The sequence below is a fragment of the Pteropus medius genome, unplaced genomic scaffold (genome assembly GCF_902729225.1).
Source record: "Pteropus medius unplaced genomic scaffold, Ma_sr-lr_union100, whole genome shotgun sequence".
NCBI classification, from domain to species: Eukaryota; Metazoa; Chordata; class Mammalia; order Chiroptera; family Pteropodidae; genus Pteropus; species Pteropus medius.
In genome coordinates, this window is record NW_024340849.1 from 37428439 (window position 1) to 37438800 (window position 10362).

Genomic DNA, 10362 nt, shown 5'->3' on the forward strand with positions numbered 1-10362 from the left:
TCCAGGTGCTTTTTTCCTTGCCGCTGCTCCTTGTTTCCGTCACAACTTTGATTTGATCACCAGAAGGTGAACAGAGCCTCTATCATCTACACCATTTTTTCTCCTCCCTCCAGTCTTATCTCTTTTTTTAAAAAATTTTTTTATTATTTTTATTTTTAAGGGAGACAACCCTTGGTTGATCTCACAGATTGCAAGGATCTTGTCAGCTTACAATCCCTTATTTTTTTTGCCTACAGCACCTGGTCTTTCTTGGTGGTTTCCCATCCAAGTACTAACCAGGCCCGACCCTGCTTAGCTTCCGAGATTAGATGGCATTGGGCTTGTTCAGGGTGGCATGGCCATAGACTAAGTCTTATCTCTTCACTCCAACTCCAGCTGCCTGTTCTGCAGCTATGTTCCAGGCTTACTGAACTGTGTTTGCTTCACACAACGAGGAACATGATCGCTCACCTACAGTCCTTCTCACTTGTCACTCTCTCTACTTGGAATGTTCTTTCTTCATACCTCCTGCTCCTACACATTGTTTTGGATTCAGCTTCCTTGATTGCAATTAATATGTCTTCCTTTATCTCTGTGTTTCCAGCACCCAGTACAGTGCTTGGTATCTGGTGAGCTTTTTATTCAGAAAAGTTACATAACCAGTTCATGGTCACACGATTGTTCAAGTGGCAGAGAGCTGGGATTCAATCTAGCTTTCTGATTCGGAATTTTGTGTACATTTTGGTTCACTATACTGCTTTGCACCTTGGAAAAAAAATCTTAGAACTCGTTTTAAATCCTAGTTCATTCATTAATCCAACAACATTTATCGATTGATTTCCGTGGATGTGAGACTATTCCATGATATGACTGTTGTCTGTCGCATGAGCTAGACCCAGGCCAGAAAAGGGAAATTGCTTACTGCAATCCCCATTAAAGAGACTGCCTGATTGTAATTGCTTCCTGCTACTTGCTGGTTCCTAGAACAGGTTGTTGTCCTGAACTGGTCAAGCATGTATATTATTTTGGTACCTGCTAGCATTAACATGCTAGTACCCATGACTAGTCCCCCTATTTTTATTCCGTATGATTCTCTGGTGCCTATCAAATGGTGCAGAGGATATCCATGTCATCTTGCAGCTGTCCAAGATGCACCTTATATGTAAGTTTCCCTTAATAATCTCTGTTAATTGCCAGACTGGAGTGGCCTAACTCTTGGGTCTTTCCTTGCCCTCCACTTACAGAGAAAGATTTTCAGTATCAGGACTTTTCCCCAAGTCTGTGTGTACTAATAATTTCCTAATATGTACCATGCACTGTATTAAATAAAGGGAGTACACTGGTGAACAAGGCATTCCCTGCCTTCAATATAGTTCTAGTCTATGAAAGACATAGAAAAATAAGAAGGCATTCGTAGCAGAGTGTGATAAATGTTATCACAGAAAAAGTGCAAGGTAAATTGGAAAGCCTATATGCGGGGCACACATCCAGTTATAGGGGATCAAGGAAGGCCTTTGGAGGGAAGTGATTTCTATGTTCAGACTGCATGATGCCTTAGCCTTAGCAGGATGAGAAAACTATGGAAGAGAGTTCAAGGCACAAAGTAACAACATGGGCAAAGGTCCTAAAGTGTCAGAGACTGCATCAATAAAGGGAACTGAAAATTGTTCCTAATTGCTGAAGTATAAAATACCATGGTGGTAATGATGAGAGATGAGTCAAGACATTGCAAGGCTTTATAACGCTACATCCCAAAGCAATTAAAAAACAGTAGAATTTTAAGCAAAATAATTATTTGATCAGATATAAAATTTGGAAATATCCTCTGACTACAAAATAAGAATAGATTAGAGTTGGGTTGCTATGGGGGGAAGGGGAGCATAAGAGAACAGGTAGGATGGGGGAGAATGGTGAAAAAGAAACAAGAGTGCTTGCTACTGAGAAAGAGAATATGGGAGGGTAGCAGGTTGTAGGGAGGAGATTAGGAATCTCCCTTTTAGTTGTATTTAGTATGACTTACAAATTTGTGAGACATGAGCATACAGAGGGTAAGCCATGGCAGCACATGACCTCACCCAAACAAGGGTATAAGGAGGAGTAAAGTTTAAGGCAGAACTTGCAACATTTAAGGAAAGAGTCAAAGACAAGGAACTCAGGGAATTAAAGGAAGAGAGTATTCCAAAGATGAGGGAAGGGGTCACTGGTGTTGAATGCTGCTGAAAGGTCAAATAAAATTAAGACTTGTGAGGGTTCATTGGATTTTGCAATAAAGAGGTCTTTGGTGTCCTCAGAGGGACCAATTTTAGTGGAATAGTGGTAGCAGAGGCCAGAGAGAGAGAGAAAGAGAGAGAAAGAAAATTGATGGAGTGAGGTGAGGAGGGATCTTGAATATGGGTAGAGGTTCTGGCCCTAGACTAGAGGGTGTATATCTATCACTTTAATAGAAAAGGAAAAGTAGGAAAGGACATGGGTGCAGTTAAGTTTATCAGTTTAGTGATAAGAGGTCTGAAGGCTTCTCATCTAATGGCTTTTATTTTCTTGGTAACATAGAAGGTGAAGTCTGTTGAGAGTGTGCAAGGGAGCTGGTAGGGTAAGGGATTTAAGAAGAGTGAAGAGTAGGAACCAAAGATCAGTCTTAGCCCCTTTTATTCTCACTCTATTCTTATTTCTCTTCAAGGCATCTCCTACAAGGTTCACGGCTTCAAGTCACCTCTACACTGATGATCATAAATTTTTAGCTCTAGTCTAACCTCATCTCTGAGTTCTCAACCACCTGTCTTCTACAGTTGAGTGTGAAAGGCTCCTTCAACTACCTACCCCTCCTGCTATAGCTCAGAACTTACAGGGAAGGATATAAGATTGTTGGGCAGTTTGGAGAATTCAGTCAATATTTAGTTTCATGCATTTGCAGTGTAGTCTACTCTGTGCAAGACTCTACGCTAGCTTTTAAGTCCACCCCCCACCCCGGGGCTTACTCAGTTTTTCCATAAATTTTCATCTGCTGAACATGTCATTTCCCCAAACATTTCCATATGTTCAAATCCCATCTAACTTAATGAAACTTTAAAAGTCATCTTTTTGGCAAAATGATCACTAATCGCCTCAGCTGGAAAAGAAAACTAAACAAAACAAAGCAAAACTTTCTCTTTTTTATTTCTTCTTTATGTAAATTTTTCTAATCATTCTTATTATTTTCTATCTCTTAATATACCTGCTGATTTACAAGTTTATATTGTCTTAGTGGATTACTGGGTTGTTAAAGTTTTAAAAGTAAGGCTGTTATCAGATTCATCTTTAATATTTCAGCCTAAAACAGTGCCTTGCACATGTATTCAAATACAAAATCATGTCCTTTACTAAGTTAATATATATTTATTGACTAATGAATGACAAATACTCTGCTCTGGTATGTCTTTACGTGTCATTATTCCAATCTTCTTTCCATTGCTAATCCAATAAAATGTCACAGATATTTGTGGATGATTTGTAAATCTGTTTCTACCTCTAAGATCTTAAAGTATATCTTCACATTTTCATTTTCTTACTGCATATGTCAAATTTATTATATTGAAGGTACTCATTTCTTATTTCCTGGTGTTTCCTATCTGAAACTGAGGATAAGTGGGAGTTCTGGTCAAGATGGTGTAGTAGGTAAACATTGTGCTTGCCTCCTTTCATGAACACATCAAAATTACAACTAAATTACAGAAAAACCATCATGGAAAATCACCTGAAGCCTAGCTGAACAGAAGTCTTATAACTAAGGACATACAGAGGAAGCCACTGGGGACTGGTAGGAGGAGCGGACATGTGGAAAGGGCTGGTCCCACACCCACATGTGATGGTTAACAATAAGCAGTGATATCTTGGTTGTGGAGGTTCCCACTGGGGAGCAAGGAGTCCCAGCCTCACATTAGGCTTCCCAGCCTAGGGTCTCAGCACCAGGAAGAGGAGTCCTCAAAACTTCCAGCTATAAAAACTAAGAGAGATTGTGGGTGAGCAAGTTGGAGTCACAGGTGCTCCTCTTAAAGGGCCTGCACACAGACTTACTCACCGATGGACTCACTTGCATGGGGCTCCAGCGCTGGGGTGGCAGCTCCAATGGCATGAGGGACATACAGGGAGAAGCTGAGTTGTCTGGGTTCAGGGCAAGGGCTAGAGGAGCAGCTTTCTCCCAGACAGAGGTGCTGGCAGAAGCCATTGTATCTTTGTTGAGCCCTCCCTGCTCCTAGTGTGCAGATGCAGGCAGGTGCCATATCTGAGTCTCCATCAACCTGGTTAACACTATTAGCCCTGCCCTGGTGATTCTCTGAAACCCTACCCTGCCCAACTTGTGGGCCCAGCCAAGTTGCTTCCAGAAGTTTTTCCATACAAACAGCCTCTCTTGGCTCATGCTGCAGACTTTCCTAAAATCTCTCAAAACCCAAACAAGCAGCATCTGGCCTTGGAATGCCTCGTACATCTCACTAAGTAGCCCCAATCCTGGCACTAGTGGCCACCAGCCTCAGTTCATAGCTTGGCCTCTCCCAGGTACCTCCAAGCCCAGCACAAGTGGCAACCACCTACAGGTCACTTTGTAGCTCATACCAAGTGGCCCTGGGCAGGGCACAGGCAACAGCTGACTTTGGCCTGCAACAGAGCCTATTCCACAGGCCCCAGAACAAATACACCTGGTGGTCAGCTTCAGACCACACCAGAGCACCATCCAAGCACCTTTACAAATGACACATCCAAAGAGCAGACTGGGCAGGCACCAGAGCCCAACTAAAGCAAATATTGCTTCGTAAGTTCAGCCCCTGTACAACAACTCCTCTACTGTCGTCAGGCCAGTCCTCACAACCAATCAACCTGAAGACCAATCTCTTCTATTGCAAATGACAACCAAGACTTAACTACAACAGGAGGTCGCACACAATCCAAACACCTGGAGCACTCAGCACAAGTGACCAAGGAGACTATTCCAGTGGGCCCCACAGGACATATACCAGTATTAGGCTACCTACTAAGACCAGGAGACACAGCAACCTACCTAATATATAGAAACAAAAACAGGGAGGCAGCCAAAATGGGGAAACAAAGAAATGTGTCCCCAGTGAAAAAACAGAACAAATCAGAAGAAAAACTAAACAAAATGGAGACAAACAATCTGCCAGATGCAGAGTTCAAAGCACTAGTTTAAAGGTAAGAATTTCAACAAAGAGATAGGAAACATAAAAAGTGAGATAGAAAATATAAAACAGAACCTGTCAGAAATGAACAATACAATAATCAAAATGAAGAATACATAGAGGGAATCAACAGTAGATTACATGAAGTAGAGGATCGAATCGGCAATTTGGAAAATAAAGTAGCAGAAACATCCAATCAGAACAGCAAAAAGAAAAAAGAATCCAAAATAATGAGAAGAGTTTAAGGGGCCTCTGGGACAACATCAAGCATACCAACATTTGCATCATAGGGTACCAGAAGAAGAAGAGAGAGAGCAAGGAATTGAAAATCTATTTGAAGAAATAATGATGGAAAACTTCCCTAACCTGCTGAAGGAAATACAAACCCAGGAAGCCCAGAGAGCCCCAAACAAGATGAACCCAAACAGGCCCACACCAAGACACATCATAATTAAAATGTCAAAGGTTAAAGACAAGGAGAGAATCTTAAAAGCAGCAAGAGAAAGCGGTTAGTTACCTACAAAGGCGCTCCCATAAGACTTTCAGCTGATTTCTCAACAGAAAATTTGCAAGCCAGAAGGGATTGACATAAAATATTCAAAGTGATATAAAGCAAGAAACTACAATTAAGATTACACTATCCAACAAAACTATCATTTAGAATCAAGACAAAGAGCTTCCCAGACAAGAAAAAGGTAAAGGAGTTCATCACCACCAAACCAATATTACAAGAAAATATTAAAGGGACATCTTTAAAAAGAAAAAAAAAATCAAAAATATAAATAATGAAATGGCAATAACTACATACCTATCAATAATTATTTTAAATTAAATAGATTAAATGCTCCAATCAAAAGATAAGGTGGTTGAATGATAAGAAAACAAGACCCTTACATACACTGCCTGCAAGAGACTCACTTCAGATTGAAACACACACACACAGAGACTGAAAGTAAAGGGACGGAAAAAGATATTTAATGAAAATGGAAAAAAAATATATCAGGAGTAGCAATACTTATGCCAGAAAAAATAGACTTTAAAACAAAGGCTAGAACGAGAGACAAAGAAAGACCCAACAATTCTACTTCTAGGTATTTATCTGAAGAAATTCAAAACACTAATTTGAAAAGACATATGCATCCCTATGTTTATTGCAGCATTATTTACAACAGCCAAGATATGGAAACAACCTAAGTGTCCATCAAGAGATGAATGGATAAAGAAGTGGTACATATATATACTATAGAATATTACTCAGCCATAAAAACAAATGAAATCTTGCCATCTGGAACAACATGGATAAACCTAGAGGTTATTATGCTGAGTGAAATAAATCAGGCAGAGAAAGACAAATGCCATATGATTTCACTTATATGTGGAATCTAAAAAACAAAATAAATAAATGAAACAGAAACACACTCATAGATACAGAGAACATTTTGATGGTTGCCAGATGGAAGGAGAGTTGATGGAGTGGGTGAAGGGAAGGAAGAGATTAAAAGGTACAAATTTGTAGTTACAGAATAGAAATGGGGATGTAAAGTACAGCATAGAGAATATAGTTAATAATATTGTAATAGTATTATGTATGTTATTAGATGGTATTAGATTTATTGGGGCGATCACTTTGTAAGTTATATAAATGTCTAATCACTATATTGTATACTTGAAACTAATATAATATTGTATGTCAACTGTAATTTAAAAATAAAAAATTATTACAAAAAATAAAGCTGAGGCTAAGTGTAAATACTACCATCTCTAAAAGTCTTCTCTATTTTAGTCCTGACTATTGTTAGTTTTCATTGTATACTTTGCCTTCCAATTAGATTATAAATTTCATGGGGCCAAGAATTTGCATATAAATATATTACTTTTTTGCTGCACTCCCACCCTCCTTTCTCCAATCTCTCTCTGCTCTCCAATTCTTATAGTTGAGAAAAGTAGCTACCATCAGAGGGCAGTAGAGAGGTCAGATGATAATTTTGGGAAGAAAAAAAAACCGTAGGATTAGCACAGTTGATTTCTCTACTTTCTTTAGCTTCATAGCAACTGATGTGACTTGCTTAATTCTGGGTGCTACGTATTAAGAGAGAAAAGTACAAACTGTGTGTCAGAATGCCACGACGATTTGGAACTGACGACAGATTGGAGCATCTGGGAACACAAGGAAACTAAAATCAAGGTGGCTCATGCTAGCTGCCTTTAACTTTTTAGAAGAATAGCCTATGAAAAGGTAGTTAAACTTTATATTGAGGCCTAACAGGTGAGAGGTGTGTGGAGCCAGCATTTGCCCCAGTAACAGGAACCTCTAACAGTGATAATGTTGAGGCAGGTGGGGGGAAGTGGTTTGAGTTTGAAGGGGAGGAAAACTTTTCCCCTTTTCTTTCTAGGTTCTTTGGCTCGTCTAATAATTAGATTGACATAAAACAGATTAACAGGAGAATAATAAATTTTGTACATATCGGAGCCCTATAAAAATATGAGCCTTTCCCAGCAGTCAGGTAATTGAGACTTATATACCATCCCAAGCTAAGAAGTGGGTAGGACTTGGGGCTTCAAAGGGGAGGAAGACAATTCATAGGAAGATGAGAAAAATAAATATTTGGTAAACAAGGTCTGCTAGGCTGTGCAGATAAATCTTTCTGATATAAAAAGTTATCTCAATAGCTCTCATCCTGTTGCAGGCCCCCTATCTAAATTATTTTAGGCAGCTAAAGGGGAGGCCAAAAGTTCTTCCTGAGTCTACTGGGCCCCAATTATATTCAACTCAAAATGATTTACATGCCAAAGTGGTGCCACTCTGGAGCGGCTTGTACTGCTCCCCCTCAAGCTGGACTGTGAAGCAGCGATCTGCCAGTCTAGGAATTTCCCAGTCTCAGGCTGGAAAAGTACCTCTTTAGAATATGGTAGAGAACAATCTGGCTTTAGGTTTGAACTAGATGATTTCTAATGATTCTTCCCAATTTAATACTTTCAATTCAGGCCTAAAGACTGGCCCATCAATTCCCCTCACTTAGATTTTTGTGACTTCAGTAAATGAACTAATATCTCATGCTGTGCAACTCATCAAGGGTGGGACCTTTGACCTGACCATGTCAGGTGTTGACAGGTGACTCAGGAATAGATAGTCACCTAGGAGGCTAGTAGAGGTCTGGAAAAGAGATGTATTTTAGGAGGCTCGGAAGAGCAAATAGCAGTACAGATCCTGAAGGAAGAGGTGGCTATTGAAGAAAAGATGATATTGACATGGTTGTTTGTTAGAGATTAAGAATCAGAGAGCTGAGAGGAAGAAAGGGGGCAGTAGTGGTGTGTTAGGCTCTCTCTGAATTTAAGAAACAAAGAAACACTCAGGTTACATCAGTTAAAGAGTAAGAATTTATTTCAGCAATACAGAGAGATAAAAGCAGCAACATCTGTACTATTCTGAAAGGTTGTCGAAGATAATGCTGCAGGCACCAGTTATCACCTTCTTAGCACGGATCCTCACCGTTTTCTCTCCACTCTAGTGTTTCCGCATTGAGGTCTTAATTATTCTCTCTCTGCTCTTGTTTCTGCTATTCCTGATCAGCTTTTTTCTACTCTCCTTGCTGCCCTATGGTTTCAGCTTTCTGTCTGCCTTCTCTTTCCTCTATATACCACTTTTCATCTACCCTGCTGCAGAATGTACTTTATATACTTCCTATTCCCAGAGAGAATCTAGGTGGTTTAATGCTACTTAGCAGAGAGATTTTCTGTTGGGCAAAGAAGATCTTCCAGGCCTTTGGTAAACCTAATAGAAAGGTGCCATTTAGTTAGGTCCTGACTCTACTACACCTTCTGTTGAGCCCAGAATAATAGGTTGCAGAAGGAAGCTCTCAATAGGGGGTGATGGACAGGGCAGTTTTCCTGGGGCTTCCGAGAAAGGGTAGTACAACTGTCAGACACAATGCTTGACTAGATAATTATGGATGGAAAAGCAGGGTATATTCATTCATTATAAATAGAACTAAGGGCTAAAGGTGGACCTCAAAATATTGCCCAAGCTGCTCTTGCCTTATGGGAGTGAAGAGCTTGATTGAAAGACAAAAAAAAGGGTATTTTTGTGATTGTGGCTGCCTACTATTCATCGCCCCTTCTTCTGTTAATAGCAGTACACCAGGATTGTGTGTGTGTGTGTGTGTGTGTGTGTGTGTGTGTGTGTGTGTGTGGAGAGCTACCTCTGTAATGGGTATTTTTGTGATTGTGGCTGCCTATTATTCATAAGCCCCTTCTTCTGTTAATAGCACTACACCAGGATTGTGTGTGTGTGTGTGTGTGTGTGTGTGTGTGTGTGTGTGTGTGTGTGTGGGTGGAGCTACCTCTCCTGTGGAAGATAGTTTTGTGGGATTATTAGTCAAGCTGCCCTGTCCTATAAACCAAAAAGTCTCTCTCCCTCCCTCCCTCCTTTCCTCTCTCTCTACTCTTCTGCATCTTCTGAAGAAAGACAAAAGGATAAGAAAACAAAAATAATTGAAGCTTATTCTTTCCCAGTGGTAGCACCCCTTGAAAAACTGTAGACTAGCTCCTTCTACCCAGATGCCAGGAAGTGCCCTTTTCCCTGTCTTGCCAGGCCAGATTTTCAGCTGTTTCTTTGATCCTGTGCAATACATTCCCTATTTGCTTAAGTTAGCCAGTGTGAATGATTGCAACCTGGCAACTACAGATATAGGGGACCTTTCTAAATTTTTTATATGGAGACCCAGCAAAATCAATCATTGATAGAAGGCAGTTGTTTGGACATCTGTTTGTCATACTCCTAAGAAAAGAGAGATAAGCACAGAATTAAATACACATAAAAATAATTTAATATGTGAAAATATACTAACTCATTTATTTCAGTTATTAAATAAACTGAGTGTAATGGTACAAATGACAAAAAAAATTAGACAGTTTTTAAGAGAGAAAAATCCCCCAATGACCTCATAGCCCTGGTTTGGAATTAATAACAACTACAAAGTGTTAATATGTAGGTGTAGGGATGGTTAATTTACCCCTACTCAACAATTTATCTGGATTTGCCTGATGACATCTGACCTACTTTTCAGCATTACAGGCAATAATTACCCAAAGCCCTCCCCAAAGTCTCAGTCCATAAAATCCTCCTTTTAATAAGATTTAACAAGCCTTTAGCGTGCTCCCACAGCACTTCAAAGTCACACTGGCACCAGGGGAGTGTTTTTAAAACATGCAATGC

At 39.9% G+C, this 10362-nt stretch overlaps 1 pseudogene; it reads right to left on the reverse strand.

The window, feature by feature from the left end:
- Positions 1-227: 227 nt before the first annotated feature.
- On the reverse strand, positions 228-346 carry LOC120590111 (uncharacterized; annotated as a pseudogene).
- Between the last annotated feature and the right edge of the window lie 10016 nt (positions 347-10362).